The sequence below is a fragment of the Lichenostomus cassidix genome, chromosome W (assembly GCF_008360975.1).
Source record: "Lichenostomus cassidix isolate B80296 chromosome W, HeHo_3.0, whole genome shotgun sequence".
NCBI classification, from domain to species: Eukaryota; Metazoa; Chordata; class Aves; order Passeriformes; family Meliphagidae; genus Lichenostomus; species Lichenostomus cassidix.
In genome coordinates, this window is record NC_139510.1 from 18,263,927 (window position 1) to 18,284,314 (window position 20,388).

The window sequence follows — 20,388 nt, forward strand, 5'->3', positions numbered from 1 at the left end:
AGGTCCTTGGGCAAAAACAACCCCACGGATGGGCTTGCCTTTGCCTGAGGTGGGACTAATCCAAACAGTCTTTCCTAAAAAACCTCTTATGTGTACCACAGGGACTTTATCTCCATCCACTGTGTGCAAAGGTTCGGACTCGGCAGGACCGGCTTGATTGATAGAACCCCTTGTGTTAACCATCCAGGTGGCCTTTGCTAAGTTCAGTTCCCAATTTTTGAAGGTTCCCCCGCCAAGTGCCTTCAAAGTTGTCTTAAGTAGTCCGTTGCACCGTTCAACTTTCCCGGCAGCTGGTGCATGATAGGGGATGTGGTATATCCATTCAATTCCGTGTTCTCTAGCCCAGGTGCTTATGTGGCCATTCTTGAAATGGGTTCCATTGTCAGACTCGATTCTCTCAGGGGTACCATGTCTCCACAGGACTTGCTTTTCCAGACCCAAGATGGTGTTCCGGGCAGTAGCATGAGGCACAGGGTAGGTCTCTAACCATCCCGTGGTTGCTTCCACCATGGTCAGCACGGAGCGCTTTCCTTGGCGGGTTTGGGGAAGTGTGATGTAGTCAACTTGCCATACTTCCCCATACCTGTACTTTGACCATCGTCCACCATACCACAGAGGCTTCACCCGCTTGGCCTGTTTGATTGCAGCGCAAGTCTCACAGCTGTGGATGACCTGTGAGATGTTGTCCATGGTCAAGTCCACCCTCGGTCACGAGCCCACCTGTATGTCGCATCTCTCCCTTGATGACCAGAGGCATCATGGGCCCAACGAGCTAGAAATAACTCTCCTTTGTGCTGCCAGTCCAGATCCACCTGTGATACTTCCACCTTGGCAGCTCGGTCCACCTGCTCGTTGTTACGATGCTCTTCATTAGCCCGACTCTTAGGTACATGTGCATCCACGTGTCGAACTTTCACAGTCAGCTTTTCTGCCCGGGCGGCGATGTCCTGCCAAATCTCAGCAGCCCAGATGGGTTTTCCTCTGCGCTGCCAGTTAGCCTTTCTCCAGCGATCTAACCATCCCCATAGCGCGTTGGCTACCATCCAGGAGTCAGTGTAGAGATAGAGCCTTGGCCATTTCTCTCGTTCAGCAATATCCAAAGCCAGTTGGATGGCTTTAAGCTCTGCGACCTGACTCGATCCACCTTGTCCCTCGGTAGCCTGTACAGCTTGTTGTGTGGGGCTCCATACTGCAGCTTTCCATTTCCGATCTGCGCCTACAATTCGGCAGGAACCATCGGTGAAGAGGGCATAGCGTCTTTCACTCTCCGGCAGCTCGTTATACGGGGGTGCTTCCTCGGCACGTGCTACTTTCTCCTCTGCTTCTTCTGAAGATAATTTAAAAGTCTCACCTTCAGGCCAGTTTGTTATGATTTCCAGAATCCCAGGGCGATTCGGGTTTCCAATACGGGCGCGCTGTGTGATGAGGGCAATCCATTTGCTCCACGTGGCATCAGTGGCATGGTGAGTAGAGGGAACCCTTCCCTTGAACATCCACCCCAGCACTGGCAGTCGGGGTGCAAGGAGAAGTTGTGTTTCTGTGCCGATCACCTCTGAGGCGGCTTGGACTCCTTCGTAAGCTGCCAAGATCTCTTTCTCGGTGGGAGTGTAGTTGACTTCAGACCCTCTGTAACTTCGACTCCAGAATCCCAGTGGTCGACCTCGGGTCTCGCCAGGCACCTTCTGCCAAAGGCTCCAGGACAGACCATGGCTCCCGGCTGCAGAGTAAAGCACATTCTTTACCTCTGGTCCTGTCCTGACTGGTCCCAGGGCTACCGCATGAGCGATCTCCTGTTTGATCTGGGTGAAGGCTTGCTGCTGCTCAGGGCCCCAGTGGAAATCGTTCTTCTTGCGGGTTATGAGGTAGAGAGGACTCACGATCTGGCTGTACTCAGGGATGTGCATTCTCCAAAAGCCAATGGCGCCTAGGAAAGCTTGCGTCTCCTTCTTGTTGGTTGGTGGAGACATCGCGATGATCTTGTTGATGACCTCAGAAGGAATCTGACGCCGTCCGTCTTGCCACTTTACTCCCAGGAACTGGATCTCTCGGGCAGGTCCCTTGACTTTACTCTTCTTGATGGCAAAACCGGCTTCCAGGAGAATCTGGATTATTTTCTCTCCTTTCTCAAATACTTCCGTTGCTGTGTCCCCCCACACAATGATGTCATCAATGTACTGCAGATGTTCTGGAGCCTCACCCTTTTCCAGTGCAGCCTGGATCAGTCCATGGCAGATGGTGGGACTGTGCTTCCACCCCTGGGGCAGTCGGTTCCATGTGTACTGCACACCTCTCCAGGTGAAAGCAAATTGAGGCCTGCACTCTGCTGCCAGAGGAATGGAGAAAAAGGCATTGGCAATATCAATGGTCGCATACCACTTTGCTGCCTTGGATTCCAGCTCATATTGAAGTTCCAACATGTCCGGTACAGCAGCACTCAGTGGTGGTGTGACTTCATTCAGGCCACGGTAATCCACTGTCAGTCTCCATTCTTCACTGGACTTACGCACTGGCCATATAGGGCTGTTAAAGGGTGAGTGAGCCTTGCTGACCACCCCTTGGCTCTCTAGATCCCGAATCATCTTATGGATGGGGGCCACAGAGTCTCTGTCAGTGCGGTATTGCCGGCGATGCACTGTTGCTGTAGCACTTGGTACCCGCTGTTCTTCAATTCTCAGTAGTCCTACAGCAGACGGGTTATCTGAGAGACCAGGCAGGCTATTCAGTTGTCTTATGTCTTCTGTCTCTACGGCTGCTATCCCAAAAGCCCAGCGATATCCCTTCGGGTCCTTGAAATATCCACTCCTGAGATAATCTATGCCGAGGATGCATGGGGCGTCTGGACCAGTCACAATGGGGTGTTTCTGCCACTCATTCCCAGTTAAACTCACTTCAGCTTCCAGTACAGTCAGCTGCTGGGATCCTCCTGTCACCCCAGAAATAGAAATGGATTCGGTCCCCACCTACCTGGATGGCATCAGGGTGCACTGAGCGCCGGTATCAACCAAAGCCGTGTATCTTTGTGGGTCAGACGTGCCAGGCCATCGGATCCACACAGTCCAATAGATCCGATTATCCCTTTCCTCTACCTGGCTAGAGGCAGGGTTCCTCTAATCCTGTTTTTGGTGCACGATGTTCTTCTGTAAATGTGTTCCTGAGGTCCCTTCAAGAGGATCAGTCATATTATCACTTCCATTCTGTCTGGAGTTCTGGCCACAAGAGACTGGGGCAGTGTTGTACCTAGATGAGCCTCCTGAAGTGGATGTTTCTTTTTTCAATTCACGGACCCGGGCTGCTAAGGTGGAGGTGGGTTTCCTATCCCACTTCCTCATGTCTTCCCCATGCTCTTGAAGGAAAAACCAGAGGTCACGTCGTGGAGTTTGTTTTCTTTCCCTGGCTGGAGTACGTCTGCTCCTGATGGCAGAGACTCTGGTTGGTTTTGGTGTGGCATGAAAAAATCCTTCTTTGAGCTCTTTCTTTAGTTTCTGGTGGCTCTCTTCAATTAAGCTCCGGACTTGCGCGGCCAGGTTTGTTTCCACCGATGAGACCTGGGTCCGTAGTGGAGCGGTGACAGTGTCCTCGTAAATTCTCAGTTTGTTTGTTAACACGCCTACCTGGTCTTCGCCTTCCCTCCACTGCAATGTTGCCAGGTAACGAGAGTATATCTCTGGTCCGAGCCGCGCGAATCTTAGCTACATTTGTGAAGTGCACTGGACGTTATCTGGGCTCTTGGGGAATCTCTCGTTGTCTGAGAAAATGATCTCTAGCACGGCCAATTCCCTCAGGCATCGGATACCTTGTTCTATTGTGTTCCATTTTCTTTGGTGCATCTGGAGGTCTTCTTTGCAGAGGTATCTGTCCCGTACACTTGCCAGCAATCGCCGCCAGAGGCTGAGAGTTTCCTGGGTTTTCCCAATCCCCTGGTCAATGACCACATCCTGGGACAGGGATCCCAGTTGCCTGGCCTCACTTCCATCTAGAATGGTGTCGTTAGCTGCGGCGTCCCAGATGCGGAGCAGCCAGGTCAAGATAGACTCATTCGCCTGCCGGGTGAATTCCCTCCGTAGGTCACGCAGCTCCCCCAGGGATAGAGAGCGAGTGATGATCTCTGGCTCTGTCTCTTCTGCTGGGTGAGATGGTCCTGCCGCATCCTCATCAGTCGCTGTGCGGACTGACTTGCTCTTGGATTTCTTTTTCTGGACGGGGGCAACCGCTACTGTCTTTGGCTGTTCTGATTCGGCAATGGTCTGTGTTGAGACATTGACTGCTCCTTTGGTTCTTTTCCTCTTGCCTGCTGACTTGTTTCTTTTCTCCTCCTCTTCGAGAAGACGCTGTACAACACCAAGTATTGTTCTGTTTCTCAGCATGAGGTACACAGTGCTGGTCAAAGAGAATAGAACTGACAAAAACATTATGCCATCCCTAGCATCCAGAGAGAACTCAATGTTGTCAAAGATGGCTGTGCCTGGCCTGAAATGCTGGAAGAAACCACTCTCTCCTCCTAGCCCCAGAGGGTGGGTGCGATTGCTGAGGAGGTCCCAGACGTAGCAGCTCAGGTTAGGCCAGGCAGACAAAGTCGAGTATATATTCCGAATGGTATTCATCGCCTCACAGGTTACCATGCAATAGGCATAATAAACCAATACAGCAATTTTCATGCCATGCCCTGATCGTAACAAGAGCAATACGACGGGCAGATAGTTTCCCATTTGAGGAAAGATATAGAGAGCGAGATAAAGCACCCATACAGATAAGCTGAGCATCATGGTGATAGGATTTCTGAGTTTCCCCAGGTTGAGCCCCACGTTGGGCGCCAAAATTTGTCTTGGTTTGAAAACAAACCAGTGGGAGATCACAAGTCAAGATTGAAATTAAAAAAATAAGTGAAATAATATAAGGAAAAAGCACTGACAAAGTCAGATACAACCTAACACCCTGTTAGGGTGGTAGTAGCAGTCCAACTGAAGTAGTCCAGTTGAAGCGGTGATCCTGTGAAGGTCTCGTCTCCAGCTGAAGATCCAGTAGTAGCTCTGGTCCTCTGGGAACCCAGTAGACAGGGCTAGCTCAGGCAGTTCCAAGGCCAGGTTATATCCACGTGGGAACACCTGGCTCCTCCCTCCTGGGCAGAGCATCTCACAATGGGATGAGATAAGTCCATGAGTCACACGGTGGGTCCCTGATGGCCCATTGCCTGTCATGAGGGGTGGGTCGTTAGCAAGCGCCAAAATATGTCTCCTAACACCCTGTTAGGGTGGTAGTAGCAGTCCAACTGAAGTAGTCCAGTTGAAGCGGTGATTCTGTGAAGGTCTAGTCTCTAGTTGAAGATCCAGTAGTAGCTCTGGTCCTCTGGGAACCCAGTAGACAGGGCTAGCTCAGGCAGTTCCAGGGCCAGGTTATATCCAGGTGGGAACACCTGGCTCCTCCCTCCTCGGCAGAGCATCTCACAATGGGATGAGATAAGTCCATGAGTCACACGGTGGGTCCCTGATGGCCCATTGCCTGTCATGAGGGGTGGGTCGTTAGCAAGTGATAATAGCTAACGGATGGCCCATTGCCTGTCATCCGGAGTGGGTGATAGCAGCTAATGGCCCACAGCTGGTGGTAATAGAATACTTAACTACATCAATATTGCAACCTAGGACATATAGTGTTAGAGGGTTTTTGTTTTCTTCCCAATTTTCAGTGACAACTGCAAGGGTGTTTCCTCATAGTGGTGGCTATAATTCTTATATATGTCTGTAATCTTCCTCTGAGTAAAGGACACATCCCGTGTGGTCACATTCTGGGGAATGGTACTTAAATTCTCATAGGTCTGCCTAATTGCTGTAACTGGGGCTCCCTGCTGCTTTTAATTCATCATCAAAATCCTTAAATTCATCATCCCACAATCACAAGTTTTGTCCATGGCAGTCACTTTTAAGCTCACTGACTGTTCTAGCAGCAGAAGCATCTTGGCACATAGCTTTGAATTTTGCCACTTCAGTGCTATTAGCTGGTAACTTCTGATCAAGCACTTCTCTTTTATGGTGAGCACTCGTTAATGCTTTCTTTGGCAAACTATTAGTAGGTTAAACAACATCACCTCCATTTGTGACCTTTATTAAGCAGTCTAATCTTTTTGGAACTCTATTTGAAACATACAATGTGCACTGGCACACCTCCACAGAAAATCGGCATTTCTCCTACTGTTTTGTGTCTTATCCCTTCTGGCTCATTTCCTTGGATAATGCACTTAGAGACAGTCTAGGTACAACCCATGGCAAAAATATAGAAAGCTGACTCTAAGGAGGAGCGAATCAATATGATTTAGGGTAAAATAGAAATTATTAATGTAAAAGAACTAGAAGCTGGATAATAGTAATAATAATATTTTTGAACTGATTTAGAGAGCCAGAGATTGGATAATGATTTACTAAGATATGCCTGCTGCAATCCATTTATTATTCACTTAATGAATTTGTGCCTACCTGGTATCAGGGAGGATGGAGAGAAGAGAGCCAAATAATTGAGAGAAACCACCAAGTGTAACCGAGCATCCCGCCCTTGGACCCTGAACTGGTACGAGTTGGCTCTCAGGCTTGGACAAGGACCAAGAACCAAGGGAGCATGCACAAGGGAACAGGGTGAACAGTTCATCGTGATGAAGACTATCGATCACGTCGTCATTAATCATTTGGGACCCCTGCCCACAATTAATCTGAGACACTGCGCTTGAGCAAGCATATTTAAATGAACTTTGAACTCATTATAATACGAAGCGGGGATAGATAATGAATATGTATAGGGGCTTTGTCTAACTATATGCATATGTAATCTGTAACCTAATATAAACCAAGTGAAGTGCTGCTGAGGGTGTGCATGTCTTTGGAGGGGCTACCCCCCATGCACCCCAGCTGGAATAAACACATACCTACTTCATAACTATCTGAATTGTGGAGTCATTCCGTGCTTTAAATAAGTAGCATAATAGGCTGAGGTCATTTGCATAAGAACTGTCAAGCAATGTAACAGGCTGCCCAGAAAGGCTGTGGAGTTTCCATTCTTGGAGATATTAAAGACCCAACTGGACAGAGTCCTGGGAAACCTGCTCTAGTCAGCCCTGCTTTATGCAGGGAGGGTTAGACTAGACAAACTCCCAGGGTGCTTTCCATCCTCAAATATTCTGTAACTCTTATGGCTTACCCAAAATCTCTGGGCTACATCTGCTCTTTTCTAGCAGTTTCCTGCATGCACAGGAAAGAAACAAAGCAGCACAGATAGACTCTTAATAACTCTACATCCTTAAAACATGTTTAGGACAAGAGATCAGGCATCAACACAGGTAAACAACTGCTAATTGGCTTTAGATATAGAATAGGTCAAAGATATTGGTGTGGGGTTGTACTGGGCTGACCTTGGCTGGAATCTACCAAAACTGTTCTATCACTCTCCTCCTCAGCTGGACAGGGGAGAGAATACATAACAAAGGGTTCACGAGTTGTGATAAGGACAGGGAGAGATGACTCACCAATTACTGTTATGGGCATAACAGACTCGACTTGGGGAAATTAATTGAATTTATTACCAATCAAAATCAGAGCAGGATAATGAGAAGTAAAAGAAATCTTACAAACACTTTTCCCCCACCCCTCCCTCCTTCATGGGCTTAACTTTATTCCTGATTCTCTTCCTCTTACCCCCCAGCAGCGCAGGGAGACAGGCAATGGGGCTTGTGGTCAGTACATCCCATGTTGTTTCTGCTGCTGCCCAGGGAGAGGAGTCCTTCCCCTGCTCCAGCGTGGGGTCCCTCCCATGGAAGACAGTCTTCCACGGACTTTTCCAACATGAGTCCATCCCACAGGCTACAGTTCTTCACAAACTTCTCCAGCATGGGTCCTTTTCCACAGGGTGCAGTCCTTCAGGAGCAGACTAGTCCAGCGTGGATCCCCACAGGCTCACAAGTCCTACCAGCAAACTTGCTCCAGCATGGGCTCCTGTCTCTACAGGTCCACAGGTCCTGCCAGAGCCCTGCTCCAACAAGGGCTTTCTACAGGGTCACAGCCTTTTTTCAGGCACCTACCTGCTCTGGCGTGGGTCTCCTCCACGGGCTGCAGGTGGATCTCTGCTCCTCCATTAAGCTCCATGGTCTGCAGGGGGACAGCTGCTTCACCATGGTCTGCACCACAGGCTGCAGGGAAATCTCAGCTCAGGCACCTGGAGCACCTCCTCGCACTCCTTCACTGACCTTGGTGTTTGCAGATTTGTTCCTCTTACATATTTTCACTCTGCTCTTCTCTAGCCTCAATTACTTATGTGCAATAATTTTTTTCTTCTTGTTGGGGGTTAGGTTTTCTTTTTTCTTTAGGGAACTTTCTTCCCATTCATTGTCATAGAGATGGCAAATGGTCATCAATTTAAAAGACAAAATATTTAGCCAGTGCCTTGGCATACCATTGGAATAGTTCTGGGGGAGGGGGAGAAGCGGTGTGGTTTTGGCAGTTTCTTAGCTGCGGGTGGGGAGTGTCAGTCTTTGCCCGGCTTGGAGGGCGGATGGCTGTGGGTTTTGGTGCTGAACTTCTCCTGCCCAGGGGACTTGCTGCTACTGCTGAGCCTTCCTTGATGTTTCTCCTTGCTGTTGGTGGGCCAGTGCTTGCAGGAGCGGCCGTTGGACTGGGAATTTTCAACACCCGCCCTTACTGGGAGAGACCCTCACCATCTGTGTGGGTGCCTCAGGAGGAAACCGGGGCCCCACCTCCTCCCTCTCTCCAGAGGGAGCACATCCCGGCTGCTTACTGGACCCTCGGCTGCTGCTGCTATCGCCAGGACACCACACGGGACACGTGAGAGCCAGGGAAAAACCAAAACACCCCCCTCCCCGCACCTTCTCTCTCTCCCCGACCTCGACATTACACCCCCCCGGGAAAGCTCAGAGCTTGTTTCGGCCACCCTCTGAAGCCGCCTGAGCCAACAGCGCCCTCTGGAGCCGCAGGGGGGGTGTCACTGCAGGCTCTCTGCCTCAACACGAGCCAACAGCACCCCCTGCCGGTTGTAGTTGTAACTACACCAAAGGGAAAAAATGCTTGATGGGCAGGAAAAGAGCTGTTATTGGGTTTTCTGGGGTTTTTTTGTTGTTGCTGTTATTGTTGTTGTTTGTCTGTCTTATATATATATATATATATATTCTAGTAAAGGACTGTTATTATTTTTCCTATATCTTTGCCTGAAAGCCCTGTAATTTCAAAGTTATAATAATTTGGAGGGTTTGGAGGGTTTGGAGGGAGGGGGGTCATCTTTTCCATTCCAGGAAGGTTCCCGCCTTCCTTTGCTGACACCTGTCTTTTAAACCAGGACACTCCTTAAACATGTTATCACAGAGGTGTTACTGCCATTGCTGATAGGCTCAACCTTGGTCAGCAGCTGGTCCGTCTTGGAGCTGGCTGGCATTGGCTCTGTCAGATATAGGGAAAGCTTCTAGCAGCTTCTCATAGAAGCCATCTCTGTAGCCCCCCTGGTACCAAAACTGTGTCAGGCAAACCCAATACAGGGGTGATGCAACCAATGAGGCCGCCAGCATTTTAGGTCAACCACCTATGTTCAAAAGCAATTAACAGTAAAGACTACAGGCTCTTATGGGGAGCATCAATACACAGAGGTCCAACACCACACAGGAGTCCAAGCCCACAGTGTAACTGTTACACATAATGGCCAGCCACCAACAAGGATCTAGAAACATTGAGTAATCAGAATGGGTGTCTAGTTACCCTGGGGTCCATGGTGCCTATCTAAACTGGACCAGAGAGTGAGCAGCTTAGACTGGTGCAAGTGTGAAGTACAAGCACATCATAGAAGAGAAATCTTAGGATAGAAATCACTATCACACCACTATACTCATCATACTCAATAAATTTCATGTCTCTGTTGATAACATAACGAATAGAAATTTTCAGTTCTCCTGAAGTTGCTGAAAGAGCTTAAAGACTAAATGGCAAAAAAAAAAGTATGTAAAAGTACGAACACAGGAAAATAAACATGACTGGAACCAGTGGAAAAACAGATAAAAAGGACTACAGTGGTTTTTGCAAGTCATGGTTTGTTTGCAAGTCATGTAACAAAGAAGCAACAGTGCATACCCAAAGAAAAAGTTCAAAGAAAGGTCACCTTTAATATCAAGGCATTCAGCAAATATGACCACCAGAGCCCTCTTTTATGACTCTCCAGGACCATACAAGGACTTCCAGAAGGAGGCAGATGTATGCAAATTAGTTCTAAGAAAGCAATGTTTATGTATTAAATAAGAAGCATGTTTTAATGAATATGTATGATTATGATGGAGAAAAACCCTGTTGTAAAATCTCACAACACACACAGAATAAGGAGATATCCTCTGTGTTTCCTGTGCAGATAAAGAATGATTGCTTTCTCATGCTTCAAATTGTGTTAGAACGTTTATTCCGTCTGATTTTGGTATCACTACTACCTTACCCCTAAATGCCTGAATTCTTAATCAAAGGTAAGAACAACTTCTTGATGCTGAGCAATTCTGTTCTTCTGTATAAGTATCATTGTATTGAACTCTCCTTTTTTAATGTTAGGCACCTTTGCAGGGAATCCTATAATTTTGCACTCTGAATGCATCTGGGATTTTTTTCTGTTGTGTATTGAGCGTACAACCAAGCCTTTTCACATACTGTGTTTAGACAGTTTGAGTAGGATCCCAGGCCTTGCCATGCTTTTTTGAGATCCTGCCTATTAATAGGCTGAATACAGGTATTTGCACAGAATTTTGTTTGTTTGTGGTGAGGACTTATAATCAGGACCAAGTGTTTGCATGCAACCCTGTAGTAGGTATGATTGTTTGTCAGGTGTATATGGGGTCCATGCGATGTGAGAGATATCAATGTTTCCCAAAAAGAGTAAATCCTCATAGCATAGTCATATGCAGAGCGCTGTAGTAGTCATAACCAAGCAACTGGGATTGCAACCCAGTTGGTTAAAACTAACACTTGTTTCAGGGTGCCAGGTGAACAGTATGCAGATATACTGCAGTATCTGGCATCTTGTTTGTGAATACAAGCCAAGGAGTACAAAAAGCTATCTGAAATGTTTGCGAATGAGTGCCTGAGATCTGCTGGCCAGCACTTACTGATTAGCCAGAGAATAAGAGGAGGATCAGGACATTTGTATTGTCCATGTTTATATGAATATGTGGTGGCTGTAAAAGCACTGTTCTTCCATCTTTGTTGAATTATTGATGGTTGACCATACCTGTGCCTATAGGGAATTTATGCTCAGACCCGGGAAAAGCAGAAGCCCTAGCAGGCTGCAAGAAGTGAGATGCCCTTAAAGCAAAGTCCACAGGTCTTGACTGCTCCTTAACAACTGTTGTTGTGAGGAGGAAATGGCAGGTACAGAACCCCTATATGAGAAAGGGACTGCTCCTTTTGCAAATGTGCCCAAATCATTAGTCTGCAAGCAAAATGTGGAACATTCACTTGAAGGAGTATATTCAGGGTCTATTGAAAGCAAAAGAACACCACAACTATTGAGCCATGCTATATTGGCTGTAAAGCAGGCAGAGACCCAGAGACCAAGCTCTCTGCAAACTGGTCCCTGAAATGTGAGAAAATATGTTACATGAGGAAAAAAACAACTGCAAAAGGATGTCCCCTCAATCTAAAAATAAGTTCAATTTACATAGAACTGAGCATTCAGACTCTGAGTTATACAGAAAAAAACCCCAAACTGTAAACCTTTGTAAAAGGTAAAGTGTACAGCAATGAGCTCCACTTTCCTATGAAGAACCATCTAATTCTTTTGTCTGTCTCTCATCTCCCTTTCACCAATAATCCCCTCCCCCCATTTCTATTCATTTTGCTATAAAACACTACTTAATCCTGTAAATAATATACCTAGTAAAAATATCAAATATCGCATGGCTCCTGTCACTAGACAAATACTTGCCACTCCTGCTAGTCAACAAGAAGTGGTTGAACAGAGCACACCAGGGCCTGACAGTCTGGTATAACTGCCAGCAGCATAGGAAGTTTGTGTCGCAAGGATGCTTAGAGAAGGACCTTGAGAGAAGGGGATAAAAGAAAAAGCTTCCTTAAAAAAAAAAACCCAAACAAGCAGCAGCAGCTAGGGACAGCTTCTCCCAAGCTGGGAACCCTTAAAACTTATGCCTTTAGAACTAAATAATAAGCATAATCGATTCCCTGCCTTTTTAGAATAAAATGCTAGGCTGGGGAACTGGCTTATTCAACAGAAGAGCAAACTCTTGAAATCTGGATCCTTGTGAAACTACTGCCAAATTTAAACAATCAGCAAAATACAAATGAACAGCAATAGCAAAACCCTCCCCTAAAGAGCTCAGGAGTGTGTGCAGTACACTGGGTACCATTTAAATTGTTACCTTTCCCAGTGTGACTCCCCAATACCCTTAAAGGTAGCAAAAGGGGGCATGAAAAGCAAAACGAAATAGTAATTTAGAAATGCCAACTTATTGCCAAATTTTAATTTACATTTAATTAAAAATAAAATTTTAAATTTAAACTAATTGTAAGTTTGGTAAATTTGGGAGTTGATTAGGAAATTAAGAGCCCTTGTATCCTGCTGGATACTAGAACATACGTCAAAGTATGGAGAGGAAAAAAAAAGGAAAATTAGAAACTGAAATTGATCCAATTTAAAGGTCTTAATCTCCAAAAAAGAGAAACCCTGTTTCTGTAAAATGAGGATGGATATAATTTCTATTTTTTAAATAGTGGTAAATAACAAACACAAATGTAATGTCTATGCATGGTCAGTGTGTGCTGACACATGTATGTATAAATATCATCTTGTGTTTACAAAACATACTCTGCACAATATTGCAAGGGACTAGAGGGGCTTGGGGAACTCATACAAGCCCTCCTACAAGACCTGGGCCAAACCATATGTGAAAGCCCAATCTAATTTTTATTTATGCCTCAACGTGTTCTACGTGAAGTGAAAAAAATACTTTAAGGGCTATATCCATGTTGGGAGCTCTGTCCCCTGAGAGGCTTCACCTGGCAGCCAGCCAAGAGAGAGAAAACTGCCACTGCTGGTCTGCAAGCCACACCCTCTCACTGGTGGGACAGATCCCCGGATGCCCGGGAAAAAAACGCGCGGAAAAAATGCGCGGGAAGTCACGCCAGGAACATAAAAGCAGTTACCTGTGACACAACCCGGGGCCATTTTGTTTGGGTTTCTTGGAGGGAGCAGGGGTTCGCCCAGAGGGTCAGCTCTGTCCCCTTCGCCCTGCAATATACGCAGGTATGATTCATGTCAAGAAATAAAACATCTCAAATTAGCCCTAGAAACAATTAGCAACAAAGACTGCTATGAGGAGTAGGGTTGTCCTTATAAGAAATAAACCGAGACTCAAAGACAGGATTTTCCTTATAGAGCATGGAAAGATACCAGACTGTATTGATACTTTTTAGAAAATGAAGTTTTTGTAGTTGAGTTATAGAAATTGTGCTGTAACTGCCTTTTAGCCCACCTGAGTTTGACCCCCCTTTTTCCTAGCTTTTGCTTGCTCTGTAGTTGTTTTTTTTTAGAACCCCTGATAACAGCAAAGACGCAAGCGCAGAAGGACCATCCTCTTTACGACCTCCAGCAACAGACCCCAGCAACAGCGAGCGCAAGTGCAGAAAGGCAGAGCATGACGTAAAACTCAGGAATTGAGAGGAGTGGGATTTCTGAGAAACGAAACTAAAAAATGTATAAAAAGGAGGAGTTTTAAACCGAAGGTGTGCTTTGTCTGTGGAGCCAAGAGTCCCAGGCACACCCAGCGCTGCTTTGCTTATTGCCTTCAGCCTTATATTCTAAATTCTGTATTTTAATAATCATTGCTATTTTGTAATCTGCTTTATATGAAATTTTTGCTACTAAATTTTCGATTGACTCGTTTTCATTTATAACAGCCCCCTTCGCATTTTTCTCCCTGCAATCCGCTCTTTTCCTGGCTGTCCTGTCTGCCCGTGTCCTGCTCTGCTTCGCTGCTTGCCTGAGGCAGCTCCGTCACCGCAACAGCCTCGCGCTCGCTGCTTTTCCGACGACGGAGCCACTGCCGCCTGCACCCTGCCTGCACCCAGCCCGGAGCTGTCGCCGCCTGCAGCCACCGTGCTCCGACCCTGACCGCCCTCGAGTTTTGTTCCTGATCTTCTGCCCCGGGAGCCACGCAGACTCTCGCAGTTCGCAGCGCACACTCCATCTGCCAAACGCTCACTGACGGGGCGCCCGGGGTGCAGTGGGAGCGATTTGCCCGGTATTCTCTTTCTCTCTCTGTCTCTCTTTCCCTCTTTGTTCCTTTTCCTGTCCCCCTTGGGTTTCTTTACCAATAAACAGTTTTCAGATATAATATTGCCGCATTGGCGCTTCATTTTTTTTGTCCGAGAAATCCATTAAAAGAATCCTTCCCGAGTCCCCCTTTTAGAGCGGAACGGGACACCATAATAAAAACTCTCTGCTCTGACAGGGCGGTACAAGTTGTGGCACATTGTTAAATGAAGAACCAAAACACAATGGCTGCCCTTCAACTAATCAATGAGTAAACAGGTAATCATGAGAGGCCTTATGATCGTTGAATTTGTGAACAATAAAATGCCACTCAGTAGGTGTATCTCTTACACGCCTGTACTGGTTTTGTCTACAATAGAGTTGAATTTCTTCATAGTAACTTGTACAGGGCTATGTTTTGGATTTGTAATGAAAAAAGTGTTGATAACTGCGGCAGCGCGGTATCACGATTCACAAACGGCCACCCCACGCCGCAATGTGGAGGGGGCCGCCCGTGGCCAGAACACGCCAGGAAGACACGTGGCTGTAGCAGGCAGTGGAGCTGCAGGGGACGCGAGACTCCGTGAAGGTGTGGCGATGGAAGAAATGCAGGATCACCATCTGAAGTTTCCAGGGATTTATTAAGGTCCACAGTCGAGGGTCAGAGGAGGGTGGAGAAGGGCGGAAAGGCGGGGGAGGATTCGGGGTGCTGGAAAGCCAAGATGGTGAACCCCGAGTTCTGCTTTCTCAGCAGGTTATCAGGAGAGGGAACAGAGGCGTGGTTACTCAGAAGAACCAACTAGGGGAAGCCAGAGGGGAGAAGCCAGGGAGGAGAAAGGGGTGAACCAATAAGATTACAGCATGGGATGGTACAGGTTTCTGCTAGGGAGAAGTCTCTAGAACAGCATAAGCACACTACAGCAGATAACACAGGGATGTTTCAATTATTGCTTAACAGTCTTTACAGAGTGTTAAGGCTGAAGGGGAAATTCAAATTGTAACTGCTCAGCATTGGTAGTTTGTGACTGAGGAATGAGGGCAAGCCATGGAAGGCAGGAAAAGGTTAAACAGGCTGAAAGCAGGAATGCCAGAGGCAGAAGGATTCCTTGTAAGGCAGTGAAGTTTCTCTTGCCTATGAGATAAGAAACAGCCTCAGCATTGTCTTGTAGCCAACCTGGAATGTGGGGATAACTCAGAGACCACCTTTGGGCAGCAGAGCTGCGCTGGGGGAGGGACCCCAGGTCAGGCTGAGGGTGCCCCATGCAACCACTCAGGGGATTGGAGCTGGTGCAAGTGTATATAAGGAATCAGCTCCTGATGCATCTTTGCAGACTTCTTGCAGAACCACTTATGGCAATGCAACTTTGTCTAGTGTATTGTTAATTATTTTTTATTAATATTTAAGCACAAATGTGTGTTGAATTTGCTTCAAGGGGTACCATAAAAATTCCTCAACAAGGCTTTTTCTCCTTCCCATACTGCCCCACCAGTGGGTCATCTGGGGGGTCACAAGAAGTTGTGAGAAGACATAGCTGGGACAGCTGACCCCAGCTGACCAAAGGGATATTCCATACCATGTAACACTATGCTTGGCAATAAAACTGCGGGGGGAAGGAGGTCAGCCAGGGCTACTATTACTCAGGGACTGCCTGGACATTGGTTGGTTGGTGGTGAGCAATTCTGGGGGTTTTTTGCATCACTTGTTTTTACGGGTTTTGTTTGGGGTTTTTTCTTGGGATTTTTTTTCTTAGTATGTGTTATTCCCTTCTCTTTTTTAAAAATTTAATTATTAATCTCTCTATCTCAACCTATGAGTTTTCTCTCTTTTACCAATCAGAGCATTGGTGCTAGTGCAAATGTGTATATAGGATATGCTGTGACACATCTTTTCATATTCCTTGTAAAAATGCTTATGGTGGTAGGCCTCTGCCCGATGCATTGTTCATTAACACTGTTCCCACTCCAGTGGCTGACAGCCAAGATCCCCACTCACTCTAGCAGATGGCACTGAGACTCCCACTTTCTACAGTAGCTGAGAACACAGACCCAGGACATCTACACCTCCAGTCTGACTCCCCCAGTAGCAGGCACCCAGTCCACTCATGCCAGTTCCCCCAAGTAATTGGCACTATGGACACAAAATCTGTAGGAGCCTCCCTAGATCTAGGGATCTGTGGCCCCTCCAACTACTGACACTGATATCCTCACTCACTCTAGTAGCTGACGCCATAGGCACAAAGTGCCTACACCCCCAGTTTAACTCCAGTAGCTGGCACCAAATCCACTCATGGAGGTCTCACCAATAGCTGACATTTAGTCCTTGCAGCATATATACACAGAGGATAGAGGGCAAGAGCAAATCAACACACTGAGTCAAGATATTTGATTTTATTTCCTTCCTGCAGAGTAGGGTGCCAGGCATCTAACACAGACAGTACATCTTTTAGGAAACAAGAACAGTCTTTTATACAGAAAGGTAATGGAGAGAGAATGATTCATAAACAGGTGATTGGTCACTCACTTATATAGCAAAATTATTAATGTGCATGTAGTAGTCTTGGTCCAGTCTATTATACTATCATTTACATATACAAATTTCCCTGGGCGTGTGGTTTTTAGCATTATAATAATCTAAAGTAACTTGAGGTTATATTTTCACCCTATCAGCTGCCACCAAGTTATTATTTAACCTTATGCTCTATTACAGTTTCTGCTTGAATCTATTTGAACAATTAGTTGTCAACAAAATAAGAGTTTTTAGTATTCTGTTCTTGGGGACTCTTCACTGCTCCATTGCTCTAGCACCCTGGTTGCCATGGTTTCAAGACCAACCCATAGTTGCTGTGGATTCCATATAAAACTGCTTTACTTTTCCATTTCCTGATGATGATGATGTTTATTATGGTTCATAGGTGTCAAATAAGGTGAATTGTTTTTCTTTTTCAATGCCACTTTCAAGGCATATGTCTTGCCCTCAGTGAATATAATATTTGTACAAGTTTTTTTTAAGTTGTTTTGGGAGGAGCGATCCCCTTTATCAATTTATTTGATACAGAGAAATATAAGCAAACAGGCTACCAATTCATAAGGGAGGGAATTGTGGAATTTGGCAATAAATAAAGCACAAAACCATATTTGAACCTGAATGCTCAAATTTTCAGCTGTTCTATTTGCATATCATGATTACTGCCAGTGATCTGTGTGCCTCAAGCTTCAAGTTACTGAGTTGGGGTTTTTTCTGGGTTTTTTTTTTTGTTTTTTTTTGGTTTTGTTGTTTCTTAAAAATGTGGAAATGTTAAACATGAATATGTGAATATGTTTTAATATTTTACCCTTCTGATTCTCTCCCCCATCTCACTGGGTGAGAGAGTGAGCAAGCAAGCAGCTGTGTGGGGCTTAGCTTCCTTTCAGGGTCAAACCACAACAGTCCATTTTGGTGCCCCATCTGTGGCTTGAAAAGTTTGAGATAACAACAGATTTTACCAGAGCACATTAGAGGGAACTTATTATATCTGTTTAACTGTTTCTGGTCGCAATACTGCCTTACCTGTTCTCGACACTGGTTTATCTGATCTGTACCACACTCACTTTTTTGCTGTATGTGTTAAAGACAGCTTTTTCAAACTGCTGTGATGTGTAGCACATAGTAGCATTTTTGACTGGGAGAATTATGATAAAAGAACTGGCCTTGAGCCTAATCTGGTATTTGGGCTGTGCATTGATATCATCTCTGGTATTGGAAACCATCTCATGGAAACAAAATTTTTCTATTTTTTCCTCCAAGAGGCATTTGGTGGAGGAAACACAGAATGTCACCATCTTTTCCCATATGTAGGATGTTTTCTCCCTTGTTATAATAACTCTTCAATATCTTGAACATCCTTGGGTAACCATTGCTGAGGAATGCATCTGGTGCAGGTTTGCAAGCTGCAGTGCATGATGCAGATTGAGTTCTTGGTGGAAGCCAGGGACAAGAGGCTGTGAACTGCCGACCCTTTGGTTAACAAAGGGCATGAAGACTGGTGAGGCTGGCCAGGTGAATGGACACTGAGAGACACAGCAGGAGCCAAAGGCCCAGTAGAAAGAGTGAGACTTGTGAGCACTTGGACTGTGAGGGTATAAAAGACCAGGGGTTCCTTTGTTCGGGGTCCCTCCTTGGAGGCATATCGCACTGTGCTGGAGCCTGGCCTATGGCTACAAAGCACTATTCAGCACCCTCAAGGAGAAGAGAGGGTGTCTGGATCCAAAGACATACAAACAGACACTGTGGCTAAACCAGAGACCCAACCCTAAAGCACATCAGTTGCCCCTATAGTCATAGTCAAGAAGAAACAATAAAAGTGGAAGTCAACTCATTTAGTAAAGGATGAAGAATCTTCTCCTAAGAGGGAGCAGGAGGGAGAATCAGAAGAGGCAGCCTGTTCTACAGCAAAGCAATCCCAAGAAAAGGAGGGGGAAGAGATTAAAATAAAAAATGAGCCAGAAACCACCCAATTCCTATTTCTAAGAGCTGTGAGATATGTGAAAAGATTTTATTCATCATCCAGATGAGAAAATTCTCAGCTGGTTGCTCCAATATTGGGGCTAATAATAAGGAAGCCCAGCAGCTGTGATCCCTTGTTAGGGATAAGACCATTGACAAAGGGATTGGAAAAGGGGCAACAGTCCTCGGTTTCTGGAAGTGACTACTGTCAAGTGTGAATGAAAGGTATCGCCTCAAGGAAGATCGTGCAAATTCCTGAAGCAAGTGGATCACCACTGAGGGAGGGATCTAGTATCTGAGGGCACTAGCCATGGCAGAGGTGATCTACAGCAACTAGGACAACAACCAGGTGCTCAAAGACCCAAATGAAATCTGGTGCACATGGTCCACATGACAAAAGTTTGTACAAGGTGCACCAAGACCATATGCCAACAGCCTGGCAATAATGAGCTGGACAGACACAGTGGCACCAGTTGCGGACGGATTGACCAGTCAACTCTAAGAAATCAAAGACAATCTTGCTTCCTCCCTACAGACCCATGTTTCAGCTGTGGAGAAACTGTCCCAGCAATTCAAAAAGGGTGTCTTCTACTTCATTCATAACAGCCTCAGATATTGAGTCAACCTTTTCTGCTCAAGGGAAAGGGTACCGGTAGCACACATCACATGCCACCCTGTAATTCTATCTGTGTGACCAGGGGAGGACATGAAGTGGGATGGTGAATCTATCTGGAGATTAGAAGCTCAAGTACAGGAATTACAAGAGAAAAACAATAGACAAAAGGCAGCCATCCAGGAACATTACTGCTCCAATGTCTGTTGGGCAGAGATTGTACATCTGACCCTGATAAAGGGACTTCTGGTTTGCAGTTACAAAAAAATCAAGGAATGAAGACTCTAAGCAGAGAATGGAGGGGCCCTGCCTCTGGACAGGCAGAAGAGAAGAGCAGTCAGGTTTATTGAACTGTGTGGGTTTGATGGCCTGGCACATCAGTGTCACGAGAGTATAAAACTGTGGTGAACACTGGTGCACAGTGTGCCCTAATACCATCAGATTACAAAGGGGCAGAATCCATCTGTATTTCTGGAACAACAGAGGGATCCCAACGGCTGGCTGTGTTGAAGACTGAGGTAAGCCTACTTGTGAATGAGTGGAAAAGGCATCCTATTGTAACTGGTCTGAAGGCTCCATGTATCCTTGGCATAGACGACCCCAGAAGAGGATACTTCAAAGACCCAAAAGAGTATCAGTGGGCTTTTGGTATAGCTGCCTTGAGTGCAGAGAAGATTAAACAGCTGTCTAGCTTGCCCGGTCTCTCAGAGGATCTTTCTGCTGTGGGGTTGCTGTAAGTTAAAGACAGCAGGTGCTGATTGCTAGCATAATGGTGCACTGGCAACAATATCACTCCAACCAAGGCTCTCTGGTTCCCATTCATAAGCTGATTTGGCAACTGGAGAGCCAAGGAATGATCAGCACAATTCTATCACCCTTTAATAGTCCCATATGACCCATGTGAAAATCTAATGGAGGGTGGAGGGTAACAGCAGACTATCATGGTCTGAATGACGTCACATAGCCACTGACTGCTGCTCTACCGAACACGTTGAGACTCCAATACAAACTG

General features: G+C 46.1%; 1 protein-coding gene and 1 long non-coding RNA gene across 4 annotated transcripts in view; one reads left to right on the forward strand and one right to left on the reverse strand.

Annotated features, from left to right (window-relative positions):
• The window catches only part of LOC146425622 (uncharacterized), a 45,725-nt gene extending 31,831 nt beyond the window's left edge, over positions 1-13,894 (forward strand). Inside the window, exon 2 of the long non-coding RNA XR_014846610.1 lies at positions 13,560-13,894. This is a non-coding gene — a long non-coding RNA (uncharacterized LOC146425622). The remainder of the gene's footprint in view (positions 1-13,559) is intronic.
• The window catches only part of LOC146425621 (amyloid-beta A4 precursor protein-binding family A member 1-like), a 232,581-nt gene that overhangs the window by 198,332 nt on the left and 13,861 nt on the right, over positions 1-20,388 (reverse strand). The window lies entirely within an intron of this gene.